The sequence below is a fragment of the Peromyscus eremicus genome, chromosome 3, assembly GCF_949786415.1.
Source record: "Peromyscus eremicus chromosome 3, PerEre_H2_v1, whole genome shotgun sequence".
In the NCBI taxonomy this organism is placed as follows: domain Eukaryota; kingdom Metazoa; phylum Chordata; class Mammalia; order Rodentia; family Cricetidae; genus Peromyscus; species Peromyscus eremicus.
This window is the reverse complement of record NC_081418.1, coordinates 65,104,813-65,117,968: the sequence shown is the minus strand read 5'-3', so window position 1 is coordinate 65,117,968 and position 13,156 is coordinate 65,104,813. Positions and strand designations below refer to the sequence as shown.

The window sequence follows — 13,156 nt, the reverse complement described above, 5'->3', positions numbered from 1 at the left end:
GTATTATGAAGTATTAAATTAAATTAAGGTTACTGATAATTCCAAACTGCTTTTTTTTGTACACTACTTTAGTGTTTTAGACAAAACAAAAACAAACAAACAAGTTTTATCATTAATGTCATAGGAAAATCTTAAGATTGCAAAAGTCTGGCTGACATACTGAACCCATTCATCTAAAATGCCCACAAGGGTGTATCTGCAGAGACATAAGGTAGATTAGTGGTTATGAGGAGATGCTATGATGGGAAGTGGGGAGTGACCATGTCATACAGACAGTTTCTTTTAGGGCGGTGCACATGTTCTGGGTTAGACAGTGATAGTGTTTGCAGGACTGAACCCTCAATGAATTTAGTGAATGATAACTCACTAAAACTCCCAGAAGTGCGTTTAAATGATGCACTGTAAAAGGATTATGTCACGTGACTTTAGCTCAGCACCCTCTGTTCTGCTCTAGCATTTCGTATTATCAAACGAAAGAGAAAATACAAAACACGTTTGTAGCCAGGCATAGAGGCACATGCCTTTAATCCCAGCACTCAGGAGGCAGAGGCGGGTAGAACTCCATGAGTTCAAGTCAGTCCTGGTCTACAGAGTGAGTTCCAGTGGACAGCCAGGGAGACCCTGCCTCAAAAAGAAAGAAAGGGAAAGAAGGAAGAAGGAAGGAAGGAAGGAAGGAAGGAAGGAAGGAAGGAAGGAAAGAAAGAAAGAAAGAAAGAAAGAAAGAAAGAAAGAAAGAAGAAAGAACATTTGCATAAACCTGCAGAAGGGAATGCTAATAAGGTGATCAGAATGAAAAGTAACTGCAGTCACAACAATGCTCAAGCTGTTCAGCCACTGGACTAGAAAACAAACCGGGGAAAACGTGTGAATTGAAGACACCTGTTGGAGAGAGCCCTGGCAGCCTGGTTTCCAGTGTGCGCCTACTGCCATCTGGTGGCCGTGGGTCTCCAAACCTGGCGGAGCCCTACACTGAGGACATTTCCATTTCCTCGCGATTTCTTCTCTTCAAGCTTGACCTCTTCTAGTTGGAAGGGAAGTAAAATGAGAGTCTCGGCAGGGTTTGACAAACCAACAGGTCAATGTCTAGAAAGCACAGAACAACCAAGGGAGGACTTAACTCAGAGAAGGGCCGCAGAGAAGGAGTCAAGCCTCAGACATACCCTCTCATTCTACTAACTAATGTCTTTGGAGTTTGCCTTGTGCTAGTCACTGTCTCAAGCTCCATCAACACAGCAAAGACTAAAACTAGTAGAAATCTGTGTTTTCACATTTGTGTTTATTCCAGCACTACTCACATCAGCGAAAACATGGAACCGTCCAAGATACCCATCAACAGATGACTGGATAAAGAAAATGTGCTAGGTACATACAATGGGGTTTTATCCCACCATAAAGAACACTGAAATCATATCATTTGCAAGGAAATGTATGGTGCTGCAGATCATCCCATCAAGCAAAATAGACTGGACAGGAAGACGAATATCGTGTCTTCTCTCATATCCAGTATGTAGGATATGAAAATGTGAGGGGGACTATGCTAGGTGAAGAAAGGGGTAAGTAGAGGAGGAAGGAGGGACAAGAGAGAAAATGGGGAAATACAGCGTGTCATGTTTTCTCTCATATGTATGTGGGGGGCACAGAGTCCTTGTGTTCACAGACGAGCCCTCGGGAAACCAGCAGGAATGTTAAACGCTCAAGGTTGTCTCTTTAAAGAAAGGGGTGTACACCTGTTTCCCACCGGGAAGGCTGGGAATGGACGTGGTTAATAGCCTGCTGACTTCTGCACTATCCGTAAGGCCAGGACACAGCTGGATCTCCCAGACTCTTTTTTCAGTTATCCTCCCTGGACCCTTACCTTGAGCATTGTTTCTCAATTTATAGAACCCATCCTTATGGGAGATGGCACATGTACCTTACAAATGGGAGCAAAGGTGACTTATAGCCTGATGACCTTTGTGCTGTATGTATAACCAAGACCACACCTCCCCCAGACCCTTAAAATGTCACATGTAGTCAATCTATAGAACCCATCATTGTGGAAGAGGTCACATGTACTTTACAAATAGTTTCAATGCATTTTTTTTTCCAAGACAGGGTTTCTCTGTGTAGTTTTGGTGCCTGTCCTGGATCTCGTTCTGTAGACCAGGCTGACCTCAAACTTATAGAGATCCACCTGGCTTTGCCTCCCGAGTGCTGGGATTAAGGGTGTGTGCCATCACCACCCGGCTCAATGCATGTTTTAAGCTTTATTGTGCACACCAGACTAAACTAATTATCACCAGAAAACTTTTTTTTCCAAATGGTACTTACTTAAATATGCCCAAAATAAACTGCCCAGTGTCAGACTCTAGAAGTTTAAACCAATACCAGCTACTGAGTCGGGTTGAACCCGACTTTCTTCTTGCCTCATATGGAGTGACACTCTGCTAGTCTCAGTGGTTGCAGAGAGCCCCCATATTTGTAGAATATAAACAAACACATACACTATATGTATGAAAATGTCATACCAAAACTATTATTTCTTTCTTAAATTATTTTACGTGTCTGAGTGTTTGTCTGCATGTCTGTGCACTCATGCATGCCTGTCGCCCATAGAGACTGGAAGAGGGCATCGAGTCCCCTGAAACTGGAATTATCGATGGTTATAAGCTACCATGTGGGTGTTGGGAATTGAACCCAGGTCCTTTGGGAGAGCAGCCAGTGCTCTTAACTGCTGAGCCCTCTCTCCAGCTCTGAAACCTATTACTTTTTACATTAACTAAAAATTTTAATTTGTTGCTGTTGCTCTGAGGCAGGATCTCACTATGTACCCTGGGATTTGTCGTGAAGCCCCAGCTGGACTCAAACCTGTGGCAAGTCTTTTGCTTCCCCCTTGAAAGGACAGAAATTGCAGGTCCCCAGTGTCGTGTTGGACAGAAAAAAATTGATACACATGCTAGGCACACACTTTACCACTGAGCTACAACCCCAGCCCTAAAATTGTTTTCTTAGAAACATTTATATCTTTATGGAGCTTACATCCTTGCAGGGTGAAGCAGGGTAGCATAAATGAATAAATGAGAGTTGCACATATCAACTTCAATGCATCTTATTATCACAATGTTGTGAGCAAGAGGGATGTGATGTCACATGCCTATAATCCTAGCACGTGAGAGGCTGACACGGGATGATGAAATATTTAACTCCTTTGTGGATGACACATGGAGACACCATCTCAAAACTCACAATATTGTGGGGAGGTATATAAGAAAACACACTATAGTAAATCCATAATGTACAGTTAAAAAAGATTTATTTATTATGGGGTTGAGGATTTAGCTCAGTTGTTGAGCCCTGGGTTCGGTCCTCAGCTCTGGAAAAAAAAAAAAAAAGTCTTTTGGGCTGGAGAGATGGCTCAGAGGTTAAGAGCACTGACTGCTCTTCCAGAGGTCCTGAATTCAATTCCCGGCATCCACATGGTGGTTCACAGCCATCTATAATGAGATCTGGTGCCCTCTTCTGGCATGCAAAGTTACATGGTGGCAGAATGTTGGATACATAATAAATAAATAAATAAGATTTATTTATTTATTTCCAAATGTAAAGAAGGAAAAGTAAAATAGTTACCTAGAGAAGAAAGTAAGTTACAGAGATCTAGGTCTGGGGATATAAGAGCTCATAGCAAAGTGCTTACCTAGTCAGGGTTTCTATTACTATGATGAAAGAGCATGACCAAAGAGCAAGCTGGGGAGGAGAGGGTTTATTTGGTTTACACTTCAGCATTGCTGTTCATTGCTGAAGGAAGTCAGGGCAGGAACTCAAAACAGGATCCTGGAGGCAGGAACTGATGCAGAGGCCAGGGAGGGGACCTGCTTACTGGCTTGCTTCCCATGGCTTGCTCAGTCTGCCTTTTTTTTTTTTTTCTAAGTTTTTAAGTTTTTCAAGACAGGGTTTCTCTGCGTAGCTTTTGGAGCCTTTCCTGGAACTCACTTTGTAGATCAGGCTGTCCTTGAACTCACAGAGATTTACCTGTCTTTGCTTCCCAAGTGCTGGGATTAAAGACCTGTGCTACTACCACCACTGAAGTCAGTCTGCTTTCTTATAGAGCCCAGAACTACCAGCCCAGAGACAGCCCCACCCATAATGGGGTGGGCCTTTCCCCATCAATCACTAATTAAGAAAATGCCCTACAGCTGGATTTTATGGAGGAATTTTCTTTTCTTATTTATTTTATGTTTACTGGTGTTTTGGCTACATGGAACTGGAGTTACAGAGAGGTGTGAGCTGCCACGTGGGTGCTGGGAATTGAACCTAGATCCCCTAGAAGAGCAGGCAGTGCTCTTAATCACTGAGCCATTTCTCTAGCCCTATGGAGGCATTTTCTTAATTGAGGTTCCCTCCTCTCAGATGACTTTAGTTTGTGTCAAGTTGATACAAAACTATCAAGCACACCTAGCATGTACAAGGCCATGGGTTCACTGTAAAAATATGTGAATAAATAAAAATAAATCAGGGAAATACATTGTTTGGCAACATTAGTATCTGTATTTCTTGCCCTAGAAAAGTAAGGATCACCTGCATGGATAATGAATTCAGAGACCTGAGATAGGTGTAGCTGGTTGGGTGTGGTGATGTGTGCCTGTAATCCCATCACCAGGAGTCTAAAGCAAAAGGATTATTGGGAGTTCCAGGCCAGCCTGAGATATAGAAAGAGAACATGTCTTGAAAACTACAAACAAACAAGATAGTTTCGTGTTGGCAAGAAAAAGAGTGAAAAGACGAGTTAGAATCTCTCAGGTGACTTCAAGAAAGCAAAGTAGTGAATGAAAACATCTGATAGAAGCCTTATGGCTAAGGTGGGGTTCCTAAGGATTCTGAGAGGCTCAAATAAGAAGCAAGACAGGAAGAAAAAAAAAAAGAAGCCAGGTGGTGGTGGCAGCGTTTAATCCCAGCAATTGAGAGGCAGAGGCTGGCAGATCTCTATGAGTTTGAGGCCAGCATGTGTTGTAGCTGGAGTTTTCTCTGGTCCTGCCCAGGGCCCACAGCCGCTCAGACCCAAATAAACACACAGAGGCTTACATTTTTTTTTCAAACTATATGGCCTAACGGTTTAGGCTTCTCACTAGCTAGCTCTTACATCTTAAATTTCTATAAATCTATACTTTGCCATGTGGCTTGTGGCTTACTGGTACTTTACATCTTGTTTTTCCTGGCAGCAGTGTCTCCTCAACTCTGCCTTTCTCCTTCCTCTCTAGTTGGAATGTCCTGCCTAACCTTATTCTGACTCACCATTGGCCAAACAGCTTTATTTATCAACCAATCAGAGCAGCATACATTCACAGCATACAGAACGACATTCCACAGCAATGTGTTGTTGCTTGTTTTCACTCTTTTTGGGGTCCCTCCACACAGCTCCCAAATAAATCATGGACAATTGCCAGGCCTTAGCTTGCCTTAGTTTCTAGACAGCTTTTCTTATCTTAAATTAACCCATCTACCTTTTGCCTCTGGGCTTTTCCTGTTCTCTTACTTCTGTAAATCCTACTCTTACTCCATGGCTTGCTGTGTAGCTGGGTGGCTGGCCCCTGGAGTCTCCTCCTTCTCTGGTTCCTAGTTCTCCTCTCTCCCAGATATCTCCCTCTATATATTCTCCCTACCTGCCAGCCCCACCTATCCTTTCTCCTCTCTCGCCATTGGACATTTCAGCTCTTTATTAGGTCATCAGGTGTTTTAGGCACAACACAGCTTCACAGAGTTAAATAAATATAACATAAACAAAAGTAACACACCTTAAAATAATATTCCCCAACAAGCATGGTCTACAAAGTGAATTCCAGGACAGTCAGGGCTACACAGAGAAACCCTGTCTTGAAGAAAAGAAGAAAAAGGAAAGAAGGAGGAAGAGAAGAAGAAGAAGAGGAGGAGGAGGAAGAGGAGGAGGAGGAGGAGGAGGAGGAGGAGGAGGAGGAAGAAGAAGAAGAAGAAGAAGAAGAAGAAGAAGAAGAAAAGAAACAAGTCAGTCTAACATCCTTGCCCCAAGTCCAAGTCCAAACCAACAGACTGTTTAGACAAGCAGTACACCCTCAGGGCTGTAAGCATTTCTCAGCTCACTATCATTGACATGTGGGTTTAGAAGCTTCTTATTTGCTTTGAGGGTTCTCCCATATAGTGCAGGGTCCTTAAGCAGCATCTCTGGCCTCTACCCACTAGATGAAAATAGCATTGAGCAATCAAGATGGCTCATTGGGTAAAGGCACTAGTCACCAAATCTGACTGCTGGTGGCCATGTCAGAGGAGCAGCCGGTGGCAACTGAAGTTCAGGTGTCAGCCACCAGGAGGAAAATCCCTGATGGGTGAATCTCAGATAGACAAGGCCCTGAGACCACAGACTCCAGAATGTCTTTTGCTTCTGCTGTACCTTTACATATTTGCTGCTGCTATCTTTCTCTGGGATCTGGCATGCTGTGAATGCGTGTTTATCTCATGGAAACATCCCATTCTACTGGACGTTTTTAATCTGTGGATTATTATGAAGATGGTTTCTTCTTAAGCTGTACTGTCTAATTGATAATAATAATGTTAGTTTAAGTAGAGTTTTGATTATTAAAAATAAAGACAAGAGGGGCTGGAGAGATGGCTCAGAGGTTAAGAGCACTGACTACTCTTCCAGAGGTCCTGAGTTCAATTCCCAGCAACTACATGGTGGCTCACACCCATCTGTAATGAGATCTGATGCCCTCTTCTGACCTGCAGTCATACATGCTGTATACATAATAAATCAATCTTAAAAAATAAATAAATAAATAAATAAAATAAAGATGAGGAAGTGTCATACAGTTAGAACACATGAGTTTCTATTGAGAAGTCATATAGATTGTGGCTTAGGTTAATGACTAAGAAAAACAAATGAGTCCCAGTTGCCCAGCTAACTTAAATTCTTTTAACCTTAATGTTGGGAGATGTGTTCACAGGTTTGGGAGTGCATCATAGCTGAAACAAAGCTTTGAAAATAACTTAAAGTTAGACTAAGATGTTTTTGTTAAATAGTTTTGAGGTGAAAAACCCAAGAAGACAATCTAAAGTTTTAAAAAGGCACATAGTCGATTGAGGAACTTGTTAAGGTCAGGGAACAAGAACAAAGCAGCTCAATTATCATTAGCTGACATACTTTCCTTGCTAGGATTGGTTGATGAACAAAGGTGATGATTAATTCCTTATACCCATTTCTGCACTCAATCCCCTGATATAAGACACTATTGATGAAGATTATGCACCCTAAAGATTTAAAGAAGAGCTGACTGATTTTTTTTCATATATAAAAGTTTAGATTTGTGATTCTTTTAAGATTCCTTATAAGATTACCTTTCAAGATAAGTAATAAAGTGATTGGTCCTTTCTTTGTGACTGCAAAATGCAGCCTGCCAATAAAAGAATATCTTGCTTGCTTATGCACTGTTAATCTATAACAAGTTGCTTGGATATGAATGTATATGGGTTCTTGGGATAATTTGTTTTTCACCTGTAATACATAAAATACATGTTTAGTCATGTAAGGAAAATGAAAAATATGCTGTTTACTTGTCTTCATTGTAATCATTCACTTGAAAAACAGAATGTAACCACATTGTAATTTTTATATTGCCTGAAAGATTTTGTTGGGGTATATAAGCTGTAAGAGAAAAAATAAGGAGAGAGTTAAAATTCGTTAGAAGTAAAACATCAAAAATGAGAGAGTTATTCAGGAAGCAGCTGGCAGTTACTGGGGGCAGGCAAACTCCGCCTACAGGATTGCTCTTTTAATGTGTTTTCATGCTCCTCCCAGGTGTAGCAGATAGGAGTGGGTTCGATTCAAATTACCCATTGCTGCAACCCTCAAAGTTGTGGAGGGTTGTCTGATGTTCTAATATAGTTTTGTGGCTACTGTATGAGACTTTAGTCCACCTCATTCATCAGCTCCATTCCCCATGGTCCCACTGCCTCTGGAGCTATGGCAGACAGCACCACCTGCTAAACTAAAGACCTAACCCATCAAAATCCATAGTTCCAGGAAAGTTTCTAAATTTGCTAATTTTGCTGTTTGGCTTCTGTAGTTTCGCTTCCTGCTAACTGTTCTTGTTAACTGAAGTGTATCAAACCAGGATGTGGTTTTATGTTTAAAAACTAACCCTGAGAAAGGCCTGGGGCTACACTGGGATCCCGAACACCCAGTGTAGTCTCTGGCTGGCTAATAAAGACTTTCTATTGGCTTAAACCTGTGTCCAAGTAGTCTTCTCTGGTGCATACCCCACAGCACCATGAGTGAGAGAAGGCAGAAGGAAAAGTGCTCCGTGATCTCATTTGTATCTGCAATTGGAAGGAAGGAAGGAAGGAAGGAAGGAAGGAAGGAAGGAAGGAAGGAAGGAAGGAAGGAAGGAAGGAGATTGGTAATCAGTAGCTTAATAGCTTTGCAGACAACAAAGTTTAGGGCACTTTAAAAGACCTGAGTAGGACCAATTTTCATCACTTAGCTGCAGTGATGGTATTTGAAGCATGCAGAAATTTCTCAGTTTAAATGCATATCTAACTTGTCTACTTCACCTTCTAAGCTTCGTGGTTAACCATCAGAAAAAGCTTGTGTCCTGAGTTGTTCCTCATGCTCCTCGTCTCTTTCCTTTTTAATAATTTTTTAAAAGATTTATTTATTTTATGTAATATGATGTTCGATCTGCCTGTACACCTGCAGGCCAGAAGAGGGCATCAGATCCCATTATAGATGGTTGTGAGCTACCATGTGGTTGCTGGGAATTGAACTCAGGACCTCTGGAAGAGCTGCCAGTGCTCTTAACCTCTGAGCCATCCCTCCAGCCCCCCTCATCTTTCTTTTTAGGGAGATTGCAGGTATGTGCCACTATGCCTGGCTTCTGATTCTTTTTTTTTTTTTTTTTTTTAGCTAAGGATCGAACCTAGGGCCTTGTACTTGCTAGGCAAGCGCTCTACCACTGAGCTAAATCCCCAACATATTTTTTTCTTTTCTTGGGGGGGGGGGCCAGGGTTTCTCTATATAGCCTTCCTTGGCTATCCTGGAACTCTCTCTGTAGACCAGGCTGGCCTTGACTTCCAAGATCTGCCTTCCTCTATCTCCTGAGTGCTGGGACTAAAGGCCTGCGCTACCACTGCCTGGCTAAATCTGTTCATGAAAGATCCATTTACTTGCTTGCTGTACATGTGTGTGGGGAGTCAGAGAACAGCTAGTGGGGAGTCATCTCTCCTCCCACATGGGTCCTGAGGAATGACCCAGGTTGTCAGGTTTCGCTGCCTGGGTACCAGGCCCCAGCAGCTCAGGGCTCAAAGGGAATCCATGGAGTTGGTGCCTACTATAACTTTTTTTCATTAATCTGAGGGCTTAGGAAAAAGACACTTGCACACTCTTGATGGTTTCCTTCGGACCTTTTCTTTATTCTTCTCTTGTATTCTGATTCTGTATTCTTTTTTTTTTTTTTCTTTTTTTCTTTTTTTTTTCTTTTTTTTTCTCTCTTTCTTTTTAGGGGAGAGCGCGAACGCAGTCCCCCACTACCACAAATTATGCAGTTGAGTTTCCCGCATTTGGGGAAATCGCAGGGGTCAGCACATCCGGAGTGCAATGGATAAGCCTCGCCCTGGGAAAACCACCTTCGTGGTCATGGTATCTCCCCTGCCAGGTAAGTATGATTCTGTATTCTTATCTCCTTCCAGAAATGTCACTTCTGTCTCTCGATGTTTCCTCCCAACTCTCTTGATGTTCTCCTTCCAACTCTTTTTTTCTTCCTTATTCTCTCATTCTTGAAGTTTTCTTTCTAACTTAGTACAAATTACAAATGCTCAGCCAATAGCTCAGGCTTGTTATTAACTAGCTCTTACAACTTCACTCATTTCTGTTAATCTGTGTGCTGCCCCAGGCTCGTGGCTTTACTATTTCATTGTGTGTGTCTGACTCGTTCTCGGGCTGGCGACTCCTCTGACTCCACCCTTCCTCATCCCATCATTCCCAGTTTGGCTTACCCGCCTAATGTTATCCTGTTCAGCTATTGGCCAGCTAGCTTTTTTATTAAACCAATCATAGCAACATATAGTCACACAGTGCACAGAAGGATTATTCCACAGCACAATCCCATGTTTTGAAGAAACTGAGGTCACAAGACTCTTGTCTTGTTTTCTTGGAGTTTTCTCACAAGCACTCAGAATTCTCCTCACACAGCTCCATTCGTGGACTGTGTTCCAACAGCTGTCTACAAACATTTATGGCTTGAATGGGGTCAGTTGTGCTAAGGTCTGGGAACCTCAGGTCTGGGATAACAAGGTATTGTCCCCCAGGTGTTTTCTCCCTGCAGCCCTAGGGATCAAGCCCAGGGCCTCACACTTGTTAAGATCATATTCTTCCACTCAGGTCAATCCCAAGCCATATAACTTTTGTTTTGTGTTTTTAAATCTGGCCAGGCAGTGGTGGCTGAAAGGTTTTTGCATCCCATCAGCCTCTCCGCTGATGCAAAAGTCCAAATCAAATCAAATCAGATTGAATTAGAAAAAGCCCCGGTTTAATGGGAAAAGCATTCCCAGGTGATTCTCCAGCCCCCAGAGAGAAGACAGGGACTAGAGACCAAAAAACCACCTGTCTGTTTTCTGGGATGCAGTTTAAATACCCTGTGGGAGTGGTCTTGAGCATCTCTGGGGGAGGAGCCGTGTTTGGTGGGCTTTGAAGGGTCAGATTTGGGGAAAGAGATAGGGGAGGGGAGTTGAGATGGATCTTCCACCAGAGCATTCCAGACTCTTTGGGTATGCCAGGGTGCCAGGGGCTGAGATGGAGCTTCCACTGGAAGCTCCTAAGCCTTTAATCCCAGAACTCTGAAGGCAGAGGCAGGCAGATCTCTGTGAGTTCAAAGCCAGCCTGGTCTACAGAGTGAATTCCAGGGCAGCTAAGGCTACAGACAAACCCTGTCTTGAAAAACGAACAAACAACAACAACAAAAAAAACCACATGTATATACATCCACATATAACATCATTATCACTGATTCATCATGGCTTCCTGGGGCAATTTTTTTCTTTCTTTTTTTCCTCCCCTCTTTTCTTGTTTTGTTTGTTTGATTGATTGATTTTTCAAGACAGGGTTTCACTGTGTGGCCTGGCTGTTTTGGAACTCACTCTGTAGACCAGGCTGGCCTTGAACTCACAGAGATCCCCCTACCTCTGCCTCCTGAGTGCTGGGATTAAAGGCGTGGGCCATCACTGCCTGGCAACTTTTTCACTTATGTTTATTTTGTGAATATGGGCATTTTGCACGCATGTATGTCTATGCACCACAAGCAGGACTGATGCTTGCAGAAGCCTTAGGATTCCCTGGGACTGTAATTATAGACTGGTGTGAGCCACCATGTGCTGCTGGGAATTGAACCCAGGTCTTCTGCAAGAGCATCAAGTGTTCTTAACCACTGAGTCATCTCTCCAACCCCATCCTGGGGCTACTTTGTCTGGCTTTGTTTGGGAACTATTTAAAGGTTGTCAACACAATGGCTTCATATTCCATTGTGTAGTTTATTATTTATATATTTATTGTTTGTTTATATGTTCTCTTCCTCTGTTGATCTCTTTCAAAGTTTATAGCATGTAACATGTGATTCTTCAGTTTTAAATATTATTAATATTAGTATCAGGCAGATGTGAAGTAGACTCTCATCATAGTGTTGATTTGAATGTCCCCAGGGTTCATAATGTTGAACATAAAGTTCTAAAACTTACAATTGGGTGACATTTAGCCAGTTGTGTGTCACTTAATAATGAGCACAATGCTCTGAGAATAGCATTGTTAAGCATCATCGTGTGTGAAGGCCTAGACTTAACTTTACAGGTTCAGGAATATGCCATGATAACTCAAATTGATACAGAGCAGTATCCTCCTGCAGACATCCTGTCTGCTGTTTATACATGAAAGGAAAGCTTAACAAGATCCTGTCTGTGGTTTATGGCCCTTGGAGATATCTAGATAATCCTGCTGAGCAGTCCAGATAATCCTGTTCAGCGGGTTGTGGTTTCGAGTCCAAAGTCTAGACCAATAGTTTCAAAAAATCACCTTGCCCCTTCTACCCAATCTCAAGTTGCCAATTCCCGGCTAGCGGTTTTTCCCTATAAAAATCCTCTACACCTGGGCTCATGGCTGTCACCACATTTCCTTCCATCTGCCATTAGGCGGCCCAGGTTGAACCTGAATAAAAGGACCCTTATGGAAACCAGCTCCTTGGTGGTCTCTGGGGGTTTCGAGAAACGGGTACAACACGTGCAAATCTCAGAGTATGCTTACACAGGCTTCAGTGGCACAGGAAGACCACTGCTCGTGGTCTCCGTAAACAGATGTAGGGACTTCTGTCACTATGAAGCTGCATATTGGAGTCTTTGTTATTTTTTCTGGGGTTTATTTTGGGTATTTTTGTTGTTATTGCTTTGAGACTGGGTCCTGTAGGCCAGTTTGATCTGGGACTGCCTGAGAAATTGAGATCTTGCCTCTGCCTCCTAAGGGCTGAGATTGTAAGTGGCCCGGCAATTGTTGGCACAAGCCTTTAATCCCAGTACTTTAGAGAGGTGGGTGGATGGAAATCTGAGTTGAGGCCATCCTGGTCTACAGAGTAAGTTCCAGGACAACCAGAGCTCCACAGAGAAACCCTGTACCAACCCCCCGCAAAATGTCTTCCTTGATTGATCTCTGTCTCTCTTATTGAGACAGGGTCTCTCACTGGAACCTAGAGCTCACCAATCTAGCTGGACACCTTGTTTTTGTTTTTGTTTTCCGGTTTTTAGAGACAGGGTTTCTCTGTGTAGTTTTGGTGCCTGTCTTGGATCTTACTCTGTAGACCAGGCTGGCCCCAAACTCACAGAGATCCACCTGGCTCTGCCTCCCGAGTGCTGGGATAATAGCATATACTCACCTGGCGTTTGTGTAGGTTTTGGGGATCCAAATTCCACTCCTTACACATGCTCTTTACCCACGGACCCATCTCTTTACTATAATATTAAAGGGACCAGCCTTAATATTACACATCCCAGGGGCTCAGGAGAGATAACTACTAACGGCGAAAACTATTTTTGGGAAATAAAATCTCAGCACACCAAGCTCTGTAGTTCACTTGCTTTAATTCCTCTGGCATAACATCCTATATAGACAGCTTCAGTT

At 42.8% G+C, this 13,156-nt stretch overlaps 1 non-coding gene across 1 annotated transcript; it reads right to left on the bottom strand.

Annotated features, from left to right (window-relative positions):
• Window positions 1-9,500: 9,500 nt before the first annotated feature.
• LOC131907572 (U1 spliceosomal RNA) lies at window positions 9,501-9,664 on the bottom strand. Its single transcript, XR_009378474.1, has one exon. It is a non-coding gene; the product is annotated as a U1 spliceosomal RNA (small nuclear RNA).
• Between the last annotated feature and the right edge of the window lie 3,492 nt (window positions 9,665-13,156).